The 17,506-nt window shown below is 37.7% G+C and overlaps 1 protein-coding gene across 2 annotated transcripts in view; it reads left to right on the top strand.

Moving 5' to 3' along the window:
- The window catches only part of LOC107227861 (annulin-like), a 486,920-nt gene that overhangs the window by 179,985 nt on the left and 289,429 nt on the right, over positions 1 to 17,506 (top strand). The window lies entirely within an intron of this gene.

The raw sequence follows: 17,506 nt of genomic DNA, 5'->3' as shown, positions 1-17,506 counted from the left end.
TTCTCCTCTTTTCTTCAAATACTGCCTTCATTGGTGTGCTTGTTAAGATTTTAGAATGTTGCTTGTTCTTCAACCTACTTTCTTTATTAGAAACGAGTTGTTGTGGCAGTGAGCTCACAATTTTTACAATATTAACAAAGTCAGTTACTGTTTCATCGTCATCAGTATCGGTCGCATTAAAATATGATTTAGACCGAGTTGTGATAGATCTGACGGTATGTTTCTGTCGAATAGCAGCTTGTGTTGGTGTTGCACATGATATGGTTGGAATAGGAGCTAGGTTTACATTAGCTTCCTCCTGAACTACTTCTGGTTGAATTTCCGCGTCACAAAGAATAGATGGACTCGTAGCAGGGCCAGAATGCGGTTTCTCATTAACTGTCTGCTGTGACGTAGATGGGATAAAAGATATGTTAGTTGGCTGCTGTCCTGCGTCATGCATAGGCATAGATCTGGCTTCCTTATCAATGAAGTCATGATCACAAAATATTTCAGGATTCATGGAATATATTCCCGTTGCTTGAAAGCTTGATACTCCTTTTTCTATAGAAGCTACTCTAGTGTAAGCTTTAATCAACAGTCCTGCGATTTCATATGGTGTAATTTTTATCAAATTTCTTGATTTTATATGTAAGTTACATTCTTTGTTCTAAGCTCTTTTAAGCGGGGAATAAAAAGCAACATCAAGAGGTTGCAGACGGTGCGATGAATGTGGCGGAATGCTAAGCATTACAACATGATTCTCTTTTGCCAAATCCCACGCTTCGAAAGTAGCATGACTGTTGTGATTGTCTAATATTAGTAGAACGGGGGTATCAGCAGTAGGTTTGGTGCGCTTAATAAAATGACGTAGTCATAAGATAAATGTATTTTCGTTGGTCCAGCCATTATGAGTACATGTGTAAACAGCTCCATGAGGTCCATCTTTTTCCAGCTGTGGTGAGTGACGTTTACGTGGAAATATGAAAAGCGGTGAAATGAAAGACCCTGAAGCACTCATAGTACATATAACTGTGATGGTCTTACCTCTTTCCCGTAACGTCACAGATCCAACGCGTTTTTGCCCTTTGGGAGCTATAATTTTTTCAGTCTTTTGGACGGTCGTTATACCAGTCTCGTCGAGATTGTAAATCATCGTAGGTTCAAAGTGGTGTTGCATCATCAATCTCTCCAAGTTATCAAAAAAAAGCATTACTTCAGTCTTGTTAAATCCGAGAATTCTGTTGATACTAATAGCTTCGGCCTTTCTAATACTCAACTCAGGATGGCGCTGTAAAAATCAAGACAACCAATCTTTTGCCGCAGTTTGGCTAACTTGGTTAAACCTTTTTTTCAATACCCATCCTTTTAGCTACACTGTAACATACTTTTCTAAATTGTTCTCTCGTCAGGCCATAAAATTTATTTGACATAGTCTGAAGATGACTAGCCAGTACTTTTTCTTGCTCAAAACTGAATACAGTATACCTTTCCAGCTTAGGATTTTCTTTGTACCGATCGTCGTTAGCTTTGGCTAAATTGAATTTCTTCTTTAAAGTGCTGTAAGGTATGCCAGTTTGCTGAGATACTTTGTATACCGAAATGCCTCCTTCTCTGAGAATACTGACTGCATTTTCTAATGTTTCAACTGTCCAAGAAGCTTTCGTGGTTGTCCGAATTGTTTTATGAGGCATCTGAAGTAAATGAATAATAATGTATGTAAAATGGTGTGAAAATATATTATGAAGGCTAATGGGGTAATGGGAGCTATGTCGGATAGTGAAAGCCATCCTAGGCTCCCATTTCCCGCTTACTACCATTTTGAAAAATAATAATGTAAATAATATAACTTTAATTTCAATCGCAATTTAACAAATTGCACTAGTTATTGGATGAATCTACGTATGTAATGAATATAAACATAATAAAATAAGAATAAATAATAAATCCATGCTTACCTTGGCGCTGGCGATCCGCAGTTTTTTTATAAGCGTGGAGCGAAAAACACACAATCGTCTCTCGTGACTGAACGCATGGCACTAACGGCTCGTACCAGTCAGGCGAAGTTTCTCGAAGGTTGACGGAAGCAACCGAATGTTTACAATCGCGCGAATATGCCTACACTCTCTTCAATCACTATAGCTCTCATTACCCGACCGCTCCCATTACCCCGCGCTCCCCTACGCGGCAAGTTCTCGGTCATTTTCTCCGAGTAGTCGAGGTACGAAAAATCCACGTCGCAATATACCAGAACAATCTCTAGAAACTACACAGTCAATGCGCATGCGCCAAATAATTCAATCTCATTAGTCGGTGAAATCGCCCCGCGGTGATCTTTTCATCTGCTGAGCAGGGCGCAAACGTACACAAAATGAGACAAGACTCAAGAGCTGTAAATCTCTTGATTGAGGATTGAGGTTATGTTGCTGTTCATTTTTACGTATGGTGAATTGTCTAAGAATAGTATCGTTCAGCAATACTGTGGTCGATATCGGAAAATATTCAACCGACGCAATAAAGAATTCGACGGGAAAGCAAATATTAAATGATACAGAAATTGGGTGTTATTTATTAAAAGAAAAAATCTGGAATTCAATGTGAATGTCATTAACAAGTGGAAAGTCTGGACAAACAGAGGTAGGTAAGTAAAAACAACGTTTATTGTACACATATTCTTTATTTACATAAAATTTAAAATGCGTTTCATTCACGATTTGTTTTGTGCATTTTATTGGAATGCAGTTGTATCCAAAACTATCAAAAGCTTTTGTCTAATAATAATAGCTTTGAATATTTTCAGATACGAAATAATTCATCGTCAAAGCGGGATTAAAGTTGTCAGGCATTGAAGCATGTAAGTAAATTTCTAATTCCGTGATCTTTGACTATTACAATATTTTAACATAGATTCAATGATGAAATTATTTTTTTTTTCTTTCAGCAGGCTCGAAGTTTAAAATTTGATTAGCACGTGGAAAATTCTGCCTTACCTGATGGTCAAAATGTTTAAGTGGCAAGGATCCTGGTTTCTCGAGCGGTGCAATCATTACAACCATCAAACCTGGTTGTTCAGTCAGACATCAGGTGCCAGAGTGAATTTTATCAGGCCATGCCACCTTCTTAACATCAGTTGTGGCAAAATTAATGAGCCTGTTACACTACAGATCATAGTGGCTGAATATCCCATCATTTTGCTGTGATCGAGCCAACAGCGATAAGTTTGTTATTGACCGTTGCTGCTAATTCATTATACCAAGGAATCACTCTGTGCACCATCGTAATTCAAGCATTATCATTGACCAGCATTATTTTTCAAATTTTATACCATTTAATTTAGTACCTTATTCTGCACCTTAATTTACTCTCTTTGGCATTAAATTCAGATAAATAGTCTTTCAAGTCCTCAATTAGATTGTAGGGTTAGATTTTTCTAGGCAAACTGAATCAATCCAAATCTAGAAATGTTAAATAACTTCATTTAAAAAGGTATTTAAAGTTAATCTTAGTTGACGGTGTCATCTGGCTAACTAGTTGCAGTTATCACCGGCGCTTTGGTCTCGTAGAACCCCAGTAAAGCGTAAAGAATGAATTCACTTACTAGTACACGTTGCTTTGCAATTAATCACTTGGTTTGTTATAGGATTTACTCACTCGCTATCTTTTTTATTACAATGCAATTTATCGATAGCTTAAAACCGAATTCAATTTTACACCTTCACGGGGTCCTACGCTAAGACTAAAAGCTTGTGAATCTCCATTTACTGCAATTATTTCTCCATTTCATGTTAGCATTGTCTGGAACAAAAAAAATCTCATCCTGAGATTGGAAATGGAACCTGAAACGCAGAAGTTATTCAGTGGCACGAATTGAAAACCAAGAATTTTATAATGGTTTCTGCAACACAGGGACTCTTTCCAAATATCCTTGTTACAAGGTGATGTTTGGAGGACTATGAAAAAGATATTGTATTGGATTGTCACGTGCGGAGCGGTCTCGCACGCGACGACTTAACCCTTTAGGTTTCCGCAGAGGTTTATTCTTATTTTTTTGGTGGGTTGGCAGGTGATCGTCCTCTACAGGACGATCCTTGTGAAATGGATTGGAGGATTTCAATATTATTGTACTAGAATGTTTATGATGGAAAGCCAAATGTTTAATGAAAAAAAGATAGCAAGAGAAATGGGAGACGGGAAGCTTACAGGAATATGCTGAACCTAATGTTTACTCTCTCTCTCTCGCACTTACTCTTCGGTGGTTCAGCTCTGAATTCGCAGAACGGCTCACACTTTTAAACTCACATTCAAATAAGACTACACAACTTGATCAAGTTCGTGGCACAGCTTTCTACTCTTAAAATCTAACTTCGAAGGCTAACGTCGCGACGCGAGACGCTTGGAACACCGCGTGTAGAATTAGAGGATTTCTCTCTCTATTCGTCGGTGACTCTAAGACTGATAACTCTATACTCGACAGCTTGGAAGGAGCCTGTTTCCGTTGACGTTGGTTTGATCCTGTCTCTAACGGGACTGACTTCGCTCGCTCGTCCGACACCCCTTGGAGCGTCGGGCAGCGAGCGAGGATTTTGCTGAATTTACAATTTTGGAACAAAGGCTCACCTCGCGACGATCATTCCCGAAGCGCGTGATCCCGCGCTCGCCTCATCCCGGTGTTGATTACACCCGGGATCTGGCGGGCGCGGAGACGCTCACGTTGCTGACGGTCAACTACGCCGTTGCGCTTTAGTCGTGCCACGAACTGTTTTGTAAAGTGAATAATTATGAATTTACTAATAAATTTAAAGCTATGCTTCCTCGTCTCCAAAGCGATATTAATAATTATTGACATGGTTATGATGATATATTCGGGTGTGAATATGCGGCGTTCGTGACAGGATTACATTATTTGGAAAAAAATCTTCATGAACTTCGTTGAAAATTACATATTCATTTATTTTGATGAAACAAGAGACATAATCTTGAATCCGATGAGTCAATATCCTCGTATTAATGTTCTGACATTACTCTAAAACATGATTGCTCTTGAAGCTAATTGTGACGTTCAGGCGCATTTTGAGAAAGTTGGTTTTGAACTTGTGTCACAGGATATAGGTCTACGTTCCTGAGTTCTATGCTTCCAATTAGATTTTCGTTGTTTCGAACCGCAATAACACGAAATACAGAAATCATTTTGTTAAATCTAATATTACTTGAATTTCCAATTTGAGTATTAGGTTCCCTTCATTTATTTAATCGAACATCATTGATAATTTGCGAAATGAACTCTGATAATCATTGGAAAATTTTTAATAGTAGTAGCAATAATTTATTGATCGGAAAAAATACATTGACTATCGACTATTTGTGAATTTTGTTGAACTATTTTCGAGAAAAAAAAGATTCACAGTTCTATTACAGATAGTGAGATATTTAAATATCTTAAACGCTCGGTTTAATGTCTCATTTTCAAAAGTGATAAAATTCAATATTACCGCCCGAAATCAGAAAGTTGCTTAGTTGCTTGAAAGTGGCGATGATCTTTGTACGTGTGATAAATTCAATAGGCAGATAACAGTGAATATTAGAGATATAATTATTTTGGCCGTATCACCTGTTGATAGAAAAAAATTTCATTGTTATTTTTAATGTACGCAATAATCAAAGTTATCAAATAAATTGTTCCCACCTACCTGCTGCGTTTCTTCCAAGCACCCAACATATAAATAGATTTCTCATTTCAATCGAATAAAGCCAATTTTCAAAGAGCATTAACATAAACTTTCCGAGTCACTACCTCGACTGTTTGAGATTCTAACCTCAAAAATTCGTATGAACTACATCGCCGCCAGAAACAGAGTTTCACAGCTAAAACTCGGAGTGGCCAGCCTGTCCAAGCAGCCGATAAAGCTCGCGCATGCGCATTGACTGTATAGTTTCTAGAGATTGTCCCGGTACATATACTCAAAGGCGAAACCTAACCGAGAATTATTCACCCGGACTAACTACTACCCTATCTTTCCGTGTATAAGCATGTCGTTATATCTCAGGAACGCGTGGATATTTTTAAATGAAACTTACACAGCTGGTGCTTCTAGCCGATATAACCTCAGTGTGAAAGTCCGATCGAAATCTGTCAAGTGGTTTCCGCAGTATCAGCTCTGAAAGATGATGAAAATGAAAATTATTTTTCTTCTCCACGACATAGCACCTTGTGTACACGATTCCGTTCGAACGCGTGTATGAATCGACTTGAGGTTTCAAACATAGAGACTTGGCATCGAAATCTCGCCCCTTATTGATTTTTATCGTATTATTTAGTTATTTATGTGTTATCCAATCTTGAAATCAATTTGCAAAGTTCGTGAAAATCGTGAGTGAATCAGTGATCGAGTGTCGTAAGAGTGAAATAGTATAACGACTATGGTTTCAAGCAGATCAATATTATTATTAACTTTTAGAGGACCGGCATTTTTCCCTTGAAATGCGGTATTTCTTAGAGGTATGATTTGTGTATATAAACAGCCAACACGTCCAGTGGAGTTTCTGATTCATCTACTGACTCCTAAAAAAGCCAGTCCAGTCCTCTAAAGGTTAATTATTAGTGGCATCTGCATTACGGGATCTTGTGATTTTACGAAATGGAGCGTCCAAGGTATGTGTAAACACAAAATCGAACCAAAGAAAAGTTGAGATATTTTGCAATCGGATACAAATTCGGCAAACAGCCTGAATGACAAACAGAATATAATCAGCAACATTTTCGACATGCGTACATGGCTATCGAGCAAATGCCAAGAAGAAGGTTGTTAGCTTGTCATGAACCATCAGATAGAACAATGCGAACTAAAGCTATTGGAAGAATACTCATGATGCTTCATTCAAATCAGACGGTATGGTACTTCATTAATTTTCATTAGATTATATTTATAAACATAACATTTAATATATGAATATCTTAGGCTCAACCTCTTCATCACTAACAAATGCATGACTTGTTTGTTTATTAATTTGTATGTTTAATATGTATTTGTTCGATGCAATACTTTGATTCAGTGTCGCACGGTATAGTACTTATCATTGATAAAATGGAACATTTTCCTTGCTTGTTTGTTGTTTCGTTCATTTCACAGTCATTTAGACCATTCCTATTATGTTCGAATCCATTGGAACCTATGAATGTTAAACTTCGGCAAGCCGATATCCCAAAGAGAAGATAACCGACAGCTGTGTAAAACTCAACACTGTACATATCTTATTGGAACAAACCGACTGTCATCAAACTACTGAGCATTTACTTAATTTATCTGTTGTTCGGCACCACTAACTATTCACCGAAAATACTACTATGCGTATACTTAAATCAACGGTACGCTATACATTTACATATGGACGGAATCACCTAACCTCATATGACACGTACAAACACAATAATAAGATGAGGATAAAGTTGATAACGTTGCTGTAACGATGCATGTTTGAGAAAAATCGTCACTTTGCACCTTTGAGAATGTACGATATTTAGTAAACCATGATAAACAAAACATACTTCCATTTTGAAAAGCTAACTCTTTAAAAAGTCATCCTAAAATTGGGCAATAATACTTTTTGTCTCTGATGTATTGTTACAATAACATTACTCACTTCAGCCTCATATAATAAGCCAATATCATTTCCTTTGTTTCAGCTACATACATAATAAAACCCTGATTGTTTTTTGTTTTATGTTCCGCAGTCACCTGGCCCATTCTTATCCGACCGTTGATCTATTGAACTCACTAACATTACGCTGCGGCATATCTACGTCCTAACCAGGGCCGGACTAATGTGGTATACGAAGGCCCTGAGCTATGATATGATGGAGGCCCAAAAACGTCATGTAAATGTGATTATTATGATTCCTCTTAGTGAATTAAGCCTCATTACCGCGTCAAGGTGGAAATCTATGGATGGGGTTTTTTTTTTTATTATTTTTTTTTTTTTGTTGCTTTTTTCATATTTTTTTTTGCTTTTTTTGTGTTTTTTACTTTTTATTAAATATTTTTTTTTTTTGTTTGCTGCTTTTTCATATTTTTTTATTATCTTTTTATATTGATCATTTCTACTTATTACTTAAAAGTTTTTTTACCAAACTTAAGCTCTAAGCAAAGTCATCAATAATATCTTCAAATGATAAAGTCCGAAGTTTTTCAGCTTCTATACATAAGATAGCAAGGTCTGACAATTTTTCTTGGAGCTTGGTTGTACGCAATTCATTTTTTAAACGCTTTAACTGCGAAAAAGATCGTTTCCCTGAACAACTGGTAACCATCAGACTTAAGAGCAACCGTAGCGTTGCTTCTACATTAGGAAATGCCAAATTTAGTTTATCTTGAAAATGAATTTGGTATAGATCCTGGTGGTTTAGGTCACGTTCATTAACCGTATGGCATGTCTTCACGTAAATATGAAAATGTTTAAGCTCACCTAGTAGACTGATATCTACATCTTCAGAATATTCTTTCATTAAACACATTACGTGATCATGCAGTTGATTATCATTGGCATCTAAACTAGAAACGAAAAGTTATTTGCAAAATTTTGATAAATCAGAGCTCTTCTCTGCAAGTTTGTTTCAAGCGCATCTAACATGGGAATAAACGCTTTTATATGAAACTTATCTCTTGATGTCAGAAGTTCATCAACATTAGGTGCATTTCCATCATTGACGGTTTGTTTTCTAAGTCTTCGACGTTCGATTTTCGGCTTTGTAATCTACATCGGGAAGACGTTCTTTAGCTTTATCTTCAATTTCATCGAAACTATTTCTGTTACTCCTTAAAAACTGTAATAGCGATGAACATAGCTTTGCGCAAGTATCGATGGTAAGTTTTAAATTTTCCACTTTTATTGGTTTTATGAAACAGATCTAATATCCGATACCAAAATTCTAGCATGAATGAAAACTCTAATTCTTCCATTCTTTCCTAAAAAAGACCAGCTTCTTGTCTTGTATCGCCCTTTTCACTTTCATTTGCATGTAGGCAATGAAGTGCATCGATAAATGATTCATAACCGTCGGATACAGCCGAAACAGTCTTTGCATGTGCTTCCCATCCAGTATCACACAGTCGTTTTACTACTATTGAGTCAGAAGCCAAATATGATTTTAAAACATTTCAACGTTTAGTAGAAGCAGAGAAAAATGTATATACTTGCCGTATAATAGTGAAAAAATTCACCGCATGTAAACAGCAATCAACTGCAGCACTTCCAATGAGATTTGATGAGTGTCCACTACACGGAATATATTTTGCAAATTTATTTTCCTCCAGAAGGATTTGCTGCATACCATTATACATTCCGGACATATTGGCAGCATTGTCGTACGACTGTCCTCTGCATTTGCTCAAGTCAATTTTACAAATATTCCCAAGATAATGGAGTACGAAATTGGCTATATTTTTCCCACTGTTATCATTCAATTGCAAGAACGTTAAAACCCGTTCAATTGGGAAACCATCTTCGGGTGAAATATATCTAACAATAACCGTTAATTGATCAACATGTGAAAGATCCGGTGTTGAGTCAGCAGATATTGTAACGAGATATACGAGGCGTCACCTACGAAAGCGGCTGAACACCGGTCTCTCTGTGTTACCATATAAGAACTAGTGTCAAACAGCGTTCAAATATAGCAATACTAGTCAAAGTCACGGGATATCCGTTTGCGGCAAAGAGACTCTGCGAGAAGACGCCACGGCGCGGCGGCGATGAGTCGCACACATAATACCTCGTAGACCGCCTTCATTTTTCTTTGTTTTTCAATTTAAATTCCTTCGTTAAATCAAATCGTATAAATGTAACTGCTAGCACACTGTCCAGTGAGCACGTCGAATCCTGATGGAATGTTATCTGATCAGGACACCATAATATTCGTTATCATTCTCCGATCGTCGCCACGTGGAACGCAGCGAGAGCCAACGTCGATAGTAACGAATAAGTAGTCGTTTTGTGTCACAGTTCGTTACTCAGGCCATTAGACCACCAACAAGATAAGTTTTTAACATTGTATCGAGTCACACATAACATCATTTGCTACTTTCCTTTTTCTAGCCTTTCAGTATCTTTTCCTGTACCCATATTTCATTTAACTTACAACTTGTTAGAGTCATTTGCCTTTTGTACTTAGAATCACAAGTATAACCTTTTTTTTGCCTTTCTAATTTGGAAAACAACAGGCTGGTAGGCGTATTTTAAGTTTTTTGGTGTGAGTGGTGTGTGAATGGTTTCTTTTTTCTTATTTTTTAGTCACCTTGTAAACCCATTTTGCCGATTTCTGTGTCAAAACGCCAATAAATAAAAATGTTCCCTCACTAATATTTTCATAACTGATGTTAACCACAAATAATCCCTCATAATATACTATAATATCCAGCTTTCTTCAAGTCTTCTAAAATCGAAAACCTTACCTTTACAGCCATCAGATGAATGAGTTCATCGCATACTGTTTAAGATAAGTATAAAGGCTTTCCAGTACCTTTATTACCATGCTGTTCTATATGGTTTGCGAGAAAAGGATCAAACTTTGCAACAAGTTCAAACAGACCAAGATAGTTTCCGTTATGCAACCATCCAAAACGTTCAACGTCACCACAAAATTCTAACCCACGTTCTGCCAATGTGCGAATAACTGCGATCATACGTTCAATTACTTGCCTTCAATATTTTTTTCCGATCTGAATTTGCTTATCAAAGACATCGAAGTTTGTATTCAATTAAGTTCATTTCTCGACGTCGCGACAAGTATATAAGTAAAATACGTCTGTGTTCTTCCGAATTTTCATGCTTCATTAAAATTGGATTTCTCCTATCGTTAAAACCATCATTAGCAAGTTTTACAGACGACGATGAAAGGGTCTTGCAATAAAAACAGTAAAGTCGACCAGTAGTCGGAGAATACGTTAACCATTCTCGATCATACTTTTCTCCATTAACTTTTATTCCCAGAAAGAGACCAGCCGAACAATATCTAACCGACTTATTTTGGAAAAGTTGTTTTGAATTCGTAAACGGACCTGTACGATGCTGATAATTTTCCAGGCCTTCTCGGATTATAATCGAAATCTCATCTTTGCTTAAAGGTACACTCCAGAGACCGATATCATTAGCTCTAATGTACTTATTACATTTTTCAGTTTCAAGAACATTGTTGGTCACTTCAACGTCTTCCAGTACTTCTAGTTCTTCCGAAACTCCGACGATTTCTGTACATACTATATTACTCATATCCGATCTCGAAAGTTTCTCCGAATCAGCATTGGTCTCAACTTTAAAATCTGTATTGGCCCTACTGGTAGAGGGTTCGTCGTGACTGGTTTGTCCTGCTGCTTGTTCTTCGGGTTCAGACTTTTTTCCCAAGGCAAAAAATAATGATCTACTTTAGGCAACTTTTTTAGCTGCATTTCGAATTCATGCTTCTTTTTTCGTTTTTGACAACCGCTTTCGAAGCTTTTCATTTTATTACAAATTCGCAGGCCACTGATGATCAGGAAAACCCGAAGAGAAGTTTAATTTTGAATTCAAACGAAGTGACAAAAACTATACTTATCTTCTGAATTTAGTACGGTAAATGAGTTTAATGAGTTTCAAATATTAGTCATAAGCGAAGATCTTTCGGATTTGTTTAAGTTTAGCTCAAAAATGCCGATGGTACCTTGACGAATCGGCCGCCTCATTACTAAACGCGAGATTACTTGTGTAACGGGTAACGTCACGCGGCGCTTTACGCGCTAGGCCACCTAGCGGCGCCACGTGTACTATGGTTTTTATGAAGCAAAGAATTTTGTTAGTAGTTCATGACTTCTTGTATATACACACAAAATAGTTCTCAATTAAATAAACAGGAGTCATTACGATCCTCTGTAAAAATAGCTTTAAAACTTTTAAAAATAAAAAGTAATTTTACTGTGTATCCTGGTTTTTACATTGCGTCGGCCCACCGCGCGTCGCGAGGCCTTAAACTTAGCTTACTTTGTTTATCATTTCATCCGGCACTGGTCCTAACACAAAAGGACAGCTACTTGGAAATTGGCACTCTATGTATCACTCATTGTCGCGCACCGTCTTTCATGGACTTGCCAATTGTTAACTTTATCTACCTATCCATCAGCAGCATAGACTTTCCAGCAACTAGCGGTTCCAAGTTTACTTCTACATTGGTCTGGCAGCTATGCATTGTGATAGTATTATTATTCTATACTCTCATGATCTTTCTAAATGCGCAAATTGTTTCAGACTTACGGCGGTATCGAACTAATAACATTAGCAGATCGCCACGCTTATCAACGTTCTCTGGACCACAATCGACATGTATCCGGTTGTGTAAAAATATTCGATTGCGTTGTAAGAAAACCTCAATGCAATTCAGTAACTCTAGTTCTCCGGAACTGAAAATTACTTTACATGAAGATTCAGGTCCATCCACGGAGCAGCGTTACACATGCAAGTTTACTTCGACATTGGTTCGACATACATGCACTGTGACTATATCGTTGTTAATCTATGCTCTTATATTTTTCTAAACCCTAAAATTGTTTTATATATATGACAGTGGCAAATTGACTATATGAACAGATCATCGCGCTTTTCAACCTTCTCTGGACCTCAATAGACATGTATCCAGTTGTATAAAAATTTTCGATTCAATCATAACAGCACCTCAATTGACTTGAGTAACTCTCAGATTCAGAAGTAAATGCTAAAATAAGACACGATGCATTGAAGTCAGTATTTCGTGCAAGCCATTGTTTGTCGAAATTAACGTACACCACTCGTCAATGACAATTATTTGATGCAATAGAATATTATAAAATAGCGTCTCCCAAATTTCCATCGAACAGAAATGTAATCTGCGGAGCCTGTTGGTGTAAAATTGGACAAATAAGTTGGAAGTAAAAGTGCGCAAATATTTCAATAGACTAACATTAACATCAAGGTATTGTAAGTGGCGTATTATATTATACTAAAGGTTTCGCATATCGACCACAACACGTTGCTCGCATTCAAGGAACTCAGCGCTACGCGCTTCAATGTTCGGCACCCACGATGTAAGCTTTATATTCTCACCAATTTCGTATAACGTGCAAAACAATAGATATATAGATAATACTTTTGCTTACCTGTGCATGGTTCTACAAGGTACTGAACAAGAAGTAAAATGCTGCCCAGGACAAATAACTACCATCTGGAACTTTTGAATCACTTTCAGTTTGAGATATAAATTTCCCTCTATCCTGATAACATGCGATTGGCATATAAATATGTAAAAAAATCACTTCATATATCTTGTAATATCGCGGGTCACCTCTTAACATTTTATAGACATAGAAAGATTATTTTGGACGAACAAGTGAACGCATCATAGATGAATCTCAATTTCATCTGCGTTAGCAATCTATTGCCTTCGAAAAAGAAATATTGTGATGTAATGAAAATATTTAATCACAATGGTATCAAGCTACACAAACTTAGTGCAGTCCACATAAATGCTGAGTTACATTATTCATTTTCTCAGAACGGCAATTACGTTTTTCGTAATGTTCGTAGCATTTGCTCAAAATTTATGTTCCACCGGTAATATGATTACAAATCGGTATTCATGTAAGTTTCACGAATAATCGAGCGCCACAGTTGTTAATCGTTCCGTTTGATTGATTTATTCGAACGCGTCACGGACCCGAAATCCATCGGTAATACCTCGAACAAGTGTTTCAGAAAACATAACATTAAATTGCATGTACTGCACCTTTTACTTTCAAGTTTACGCGAATTCCCGAAATAATACATTATATGAAAGATCTTACACCGTTGGTCTGATCATGTGACGTGTATTATTAATTGATAGATTAGTGTTAAGAATTGAAGACTGTATAAAATGGAATTATTTACTGATACTGACAAATTTTAGCTACACCTGTTGTGCTAGGCGGTTGAATAAAATGAAAAAAAAAGAATTTTCGTTCATAGTTTTCACCTCGCAATGTATTCGTTATTTGTTATAAAATTGAGATAAACGTATGTGGGTACGGATTATGTCGCTCCAGCGCTGGATCAGCGAATTGAGGCTTAGACTCAGTCCAGCTACAACTAGGTAAGGTTGCCTGCGATTTTTCTTATCCCTCATGCGAATGCGGGTGTTTCTATTGAACATCTTGACACGGCCTACAGACGCGTAATATGATCCGTTGCACCACACAAGTCTTCGAAAGACTACTGCCATATTATTATCATTTATGTAAACGTGCGCAAATTGGATCAGCCGTATTACTATTTTGCATTCTCACGATGGCTATAAGTCAGAAAAGTGTCAACTATGAATGCTACATATCTGAACAGGTATAAGAGCGTGGTTTTCTCACAATCACTTCATTGTTTACTCCGATACATCAGTATCATTTCCGCATACTTACAAAAAGTAATGAAATCCAGGCAAAAACATCTGCTAAGTTATCGAAACCTAATCACAAAAAAAAATTCAAGAACAACTTAGATATTGCTAGTGTCTGTCGTGAAATCAGGAAAGAACCCCAAGACCTACGATCTCTCAGCAAGTAGGTATACGTCGTGAAGTCAGACCTCGTTGTTTCGTTTAGTGAAATCGAAATATCATTTCAAGCGCTACGTACTTAGCGGGCACATTATTGTTGAAAATCAGTAACGAATGCTATAGAGACAGAGTAATTATGGAGTTTAATCTATCGCATCAAATCGCGGAATAATGTGTTAAAAAAAAAAAAAAAAAAATGATGGCCGGGACGACGGGTGGTAACGACGTTTGCCAGCGTCAAGCGCGCGGCATTCGCGGCTCGATCACGTGGCTTACCAACCACGTGATCTGGTCGTGGGGCTGGCGAAAGGACCCCACCTCGCCCCAGTCCGACGCGTACCGTCCGAGAGAGAGAAGGAGTGCGCGTGAGAGTGCGAGCGAGTAGGCGAGTGCGACCCACGGTTGAGTGGAGGGATTGCGACCCTCCACCTCAACGGTGCCTGTGTGGCCGGGGATTCTCTGTGTGGGAGCCGTGGGTGTGTTTGTGTGCGTTCTGTGTGAACTAGAGTGCAGGGACGCGTTTACAGTAAGCGGGCGGGAGGCCGCATGGCGACGACGCCATTTTGTGAGACCACGACGGGACGGGCTATAGCAGAATTTTAAATCCCTCTCTTTCTGGCCAATTCTACGGCGAAGCCGAAATATTTTCCTTATGAAATGTAATGCTATTATTAAAGTTATTTCCTTTAAATCTCTGAAATAGAGCGAACTCTTTAAGTGCAAACACCCCCCCCGATCCTTCCGCCTAAGAGTCATTCGGGAGTAAGAGTGAATAAATAATACTATTAAGAAAAACACTTTAAAAAATGACATGAGAATATAAATTGTACATTTTTTACCACGCGGGATAATATATATTTAATCACGTTAAATAAAAACTCGATGCTGTATGGAAATAGTATACTAGATTGAATACATTACGTGGCACAAGCAACCACAGCTTAAATATGTCCAATTTACCTGTCAATATCTTGTCCTTGCTAGCTAGCTAAAAAAATATTTCAATTTTTACCAACCATGTTCGAAGATGCTTATAATAACGTAATGAAGGGCAATCTAAGAATTGTATCGTACGTGTACGGGAGTGTTGGGGTGTAGGCGCCTTCGGTGCGTATGTACAGTCGCACGCAACGATTTTCGGATTCCAATCAGCAACAAATGATTTTGAATAAATGAACGAAACGCACATGTGCATTCCAAAATTGAAAATATACGATAATATTACTGCTCAAAGGTAACTGATCAATAGACTGAATCCCACGAAGTCCTCAATTCTATAAAATATGCAATTAAACATGAAGTGGCTAAGAAAAGTAACAAATCCGATACGTTAGTAACATTAAACAATCTGTCATCAACCAGTCATTCCGATGCACAATTCCTTTTGTTAAAAAAAATTCATTCCATTGATAGATGTTAACAGATAGTTTTGGATCACACACTTCACGAACAAGCATGACCGTTTCGATAAAAAATATAAAGCCAATGTGCCCACTAAGTACGTAGCGCTTGGAATGATGTTTCGATATCACTAAACGAAACAGCGAAGTCCCACTAGACGACGTATACCTACTTGCTGAGAGATCGTAGGGCTTGGGGTTCTTTCCTGATTTCACGACAGACGCTGGCAATATCTAAGTTGTTCTTGAATTTTTATTATGATTTGGTTTTGATAACTTGGCGGATTTTTTTACATTTCAGATGATTTTGCCTAGATCCTAATATTTCTATGGTAAAAATAGAGTAAGCAAGTTAGCCGAAAGTGTAATATTGAAATGGAAGAAGAGCGAAGAACTAATGTGTCAATGTTACCCTTGTTTAATGACGTGTGTTGAAGAAGGACAACTGGGACGCACTAATTGTAAGTTCCCCTCTCTCGTTGGCCCACAAGACAAGACGATTTTATTCATCCTACTCATATTCAAATCTGTGATTGAGTCGGTGAGGTTAGGTTAGGTCGCCCTCGACGTGTGATTTATATTACGCTAGCTGTCAGTCGAGGGAGGTTACGTTGGCTATGATTTACGATCGTTTATCCGAATTAATTTTTGGTTTTTGAAAAGTCAAAAGCGAATGACAAAACGAGCACAAATAATTAGCTTGTAATTGCGATCCCAATAATGAACTCGTCGATCCTGTGTATATTTTATGTTATGTGTCAGTTCAGTGACGTTCTGCCGTTTGCGATCTGCGAGTAATTATTCGTATTATTTTTTTTCTCGTTCTCGTAGAATAAGTAAGAGCAACGTGTGACTGATAGTCTTCAGTCACTTCAATCACGATTTCGATTTCGATCGGGTCTTTTCCAAGTCCCGAAAAAATACAGGCAATTTACATGAGCTACAGAAGGCGATGCAGGAACAATTATGGTCAGAAAATTTCGAAGTCTCGGATTCAGTAATCATAGTTGCCACGTGATTTATTCGTGGCAGCACGAACAATATCAGACAATACCAAAAGATATCACCAGCGCTGCCATGTTACATCTTTGATGCAAGAGGTAAGAGTAGCTGCATGCGTGTAATGTCGGTATAAAATACGGCCAAAATGAAATGTCGGTGTTCCTCGTAATCTAAAACCAGAACAGCTGCCATTTCGTCATTTCACCATCAAATCTTGTGGGATAGAGCTCAAAATGAGTGTTTCATCAGCGCCGAGTAGCATCATATCGGATAGTTCCATAAATTCAGGGGAACTGTGAAAATTTTTCCAATTCCTGTCAGTGATAACCGATCTGTAAAAATTTTTTCAAAATATAAAAAAAGTTAAACGCCGCTGCACTGTTTGTGAAAATAAGGTATTAACTGTCCAAGTTTCATTCCGATCGCTTGAGCGAAGTAGGAGTTTTGGCTTGCCGCGTTTTCGAGGTGTACAACGCGACTTTAATATCACCCGAACGAACTAATGAAGTGGCGTCGAAACTTTAACCTTTATTTTCTCGGAAGC

The sequence above is a fragment of the Neodiprion lecontei genome, chromosome 1, assembly GCF_021901455.1.
Source record: "Neodiprion lecontei isolate iyNeoLeco1 chromosome 1, iyNeoLeco1.1, whole genome shotgun sequence".
NCBI classification, from domain to species: Eukaryota; Metazoa; Arthropoda; class Insecta; order Hymenoptera; family Diprionidae; genus Neodiprion; species Neodiprion lecontei.
The sequence above is the reverse complement of the archived record's forward strand: the minus strand, read 5'-3'. Positions and strand labels throughout refer to the sequence as shown.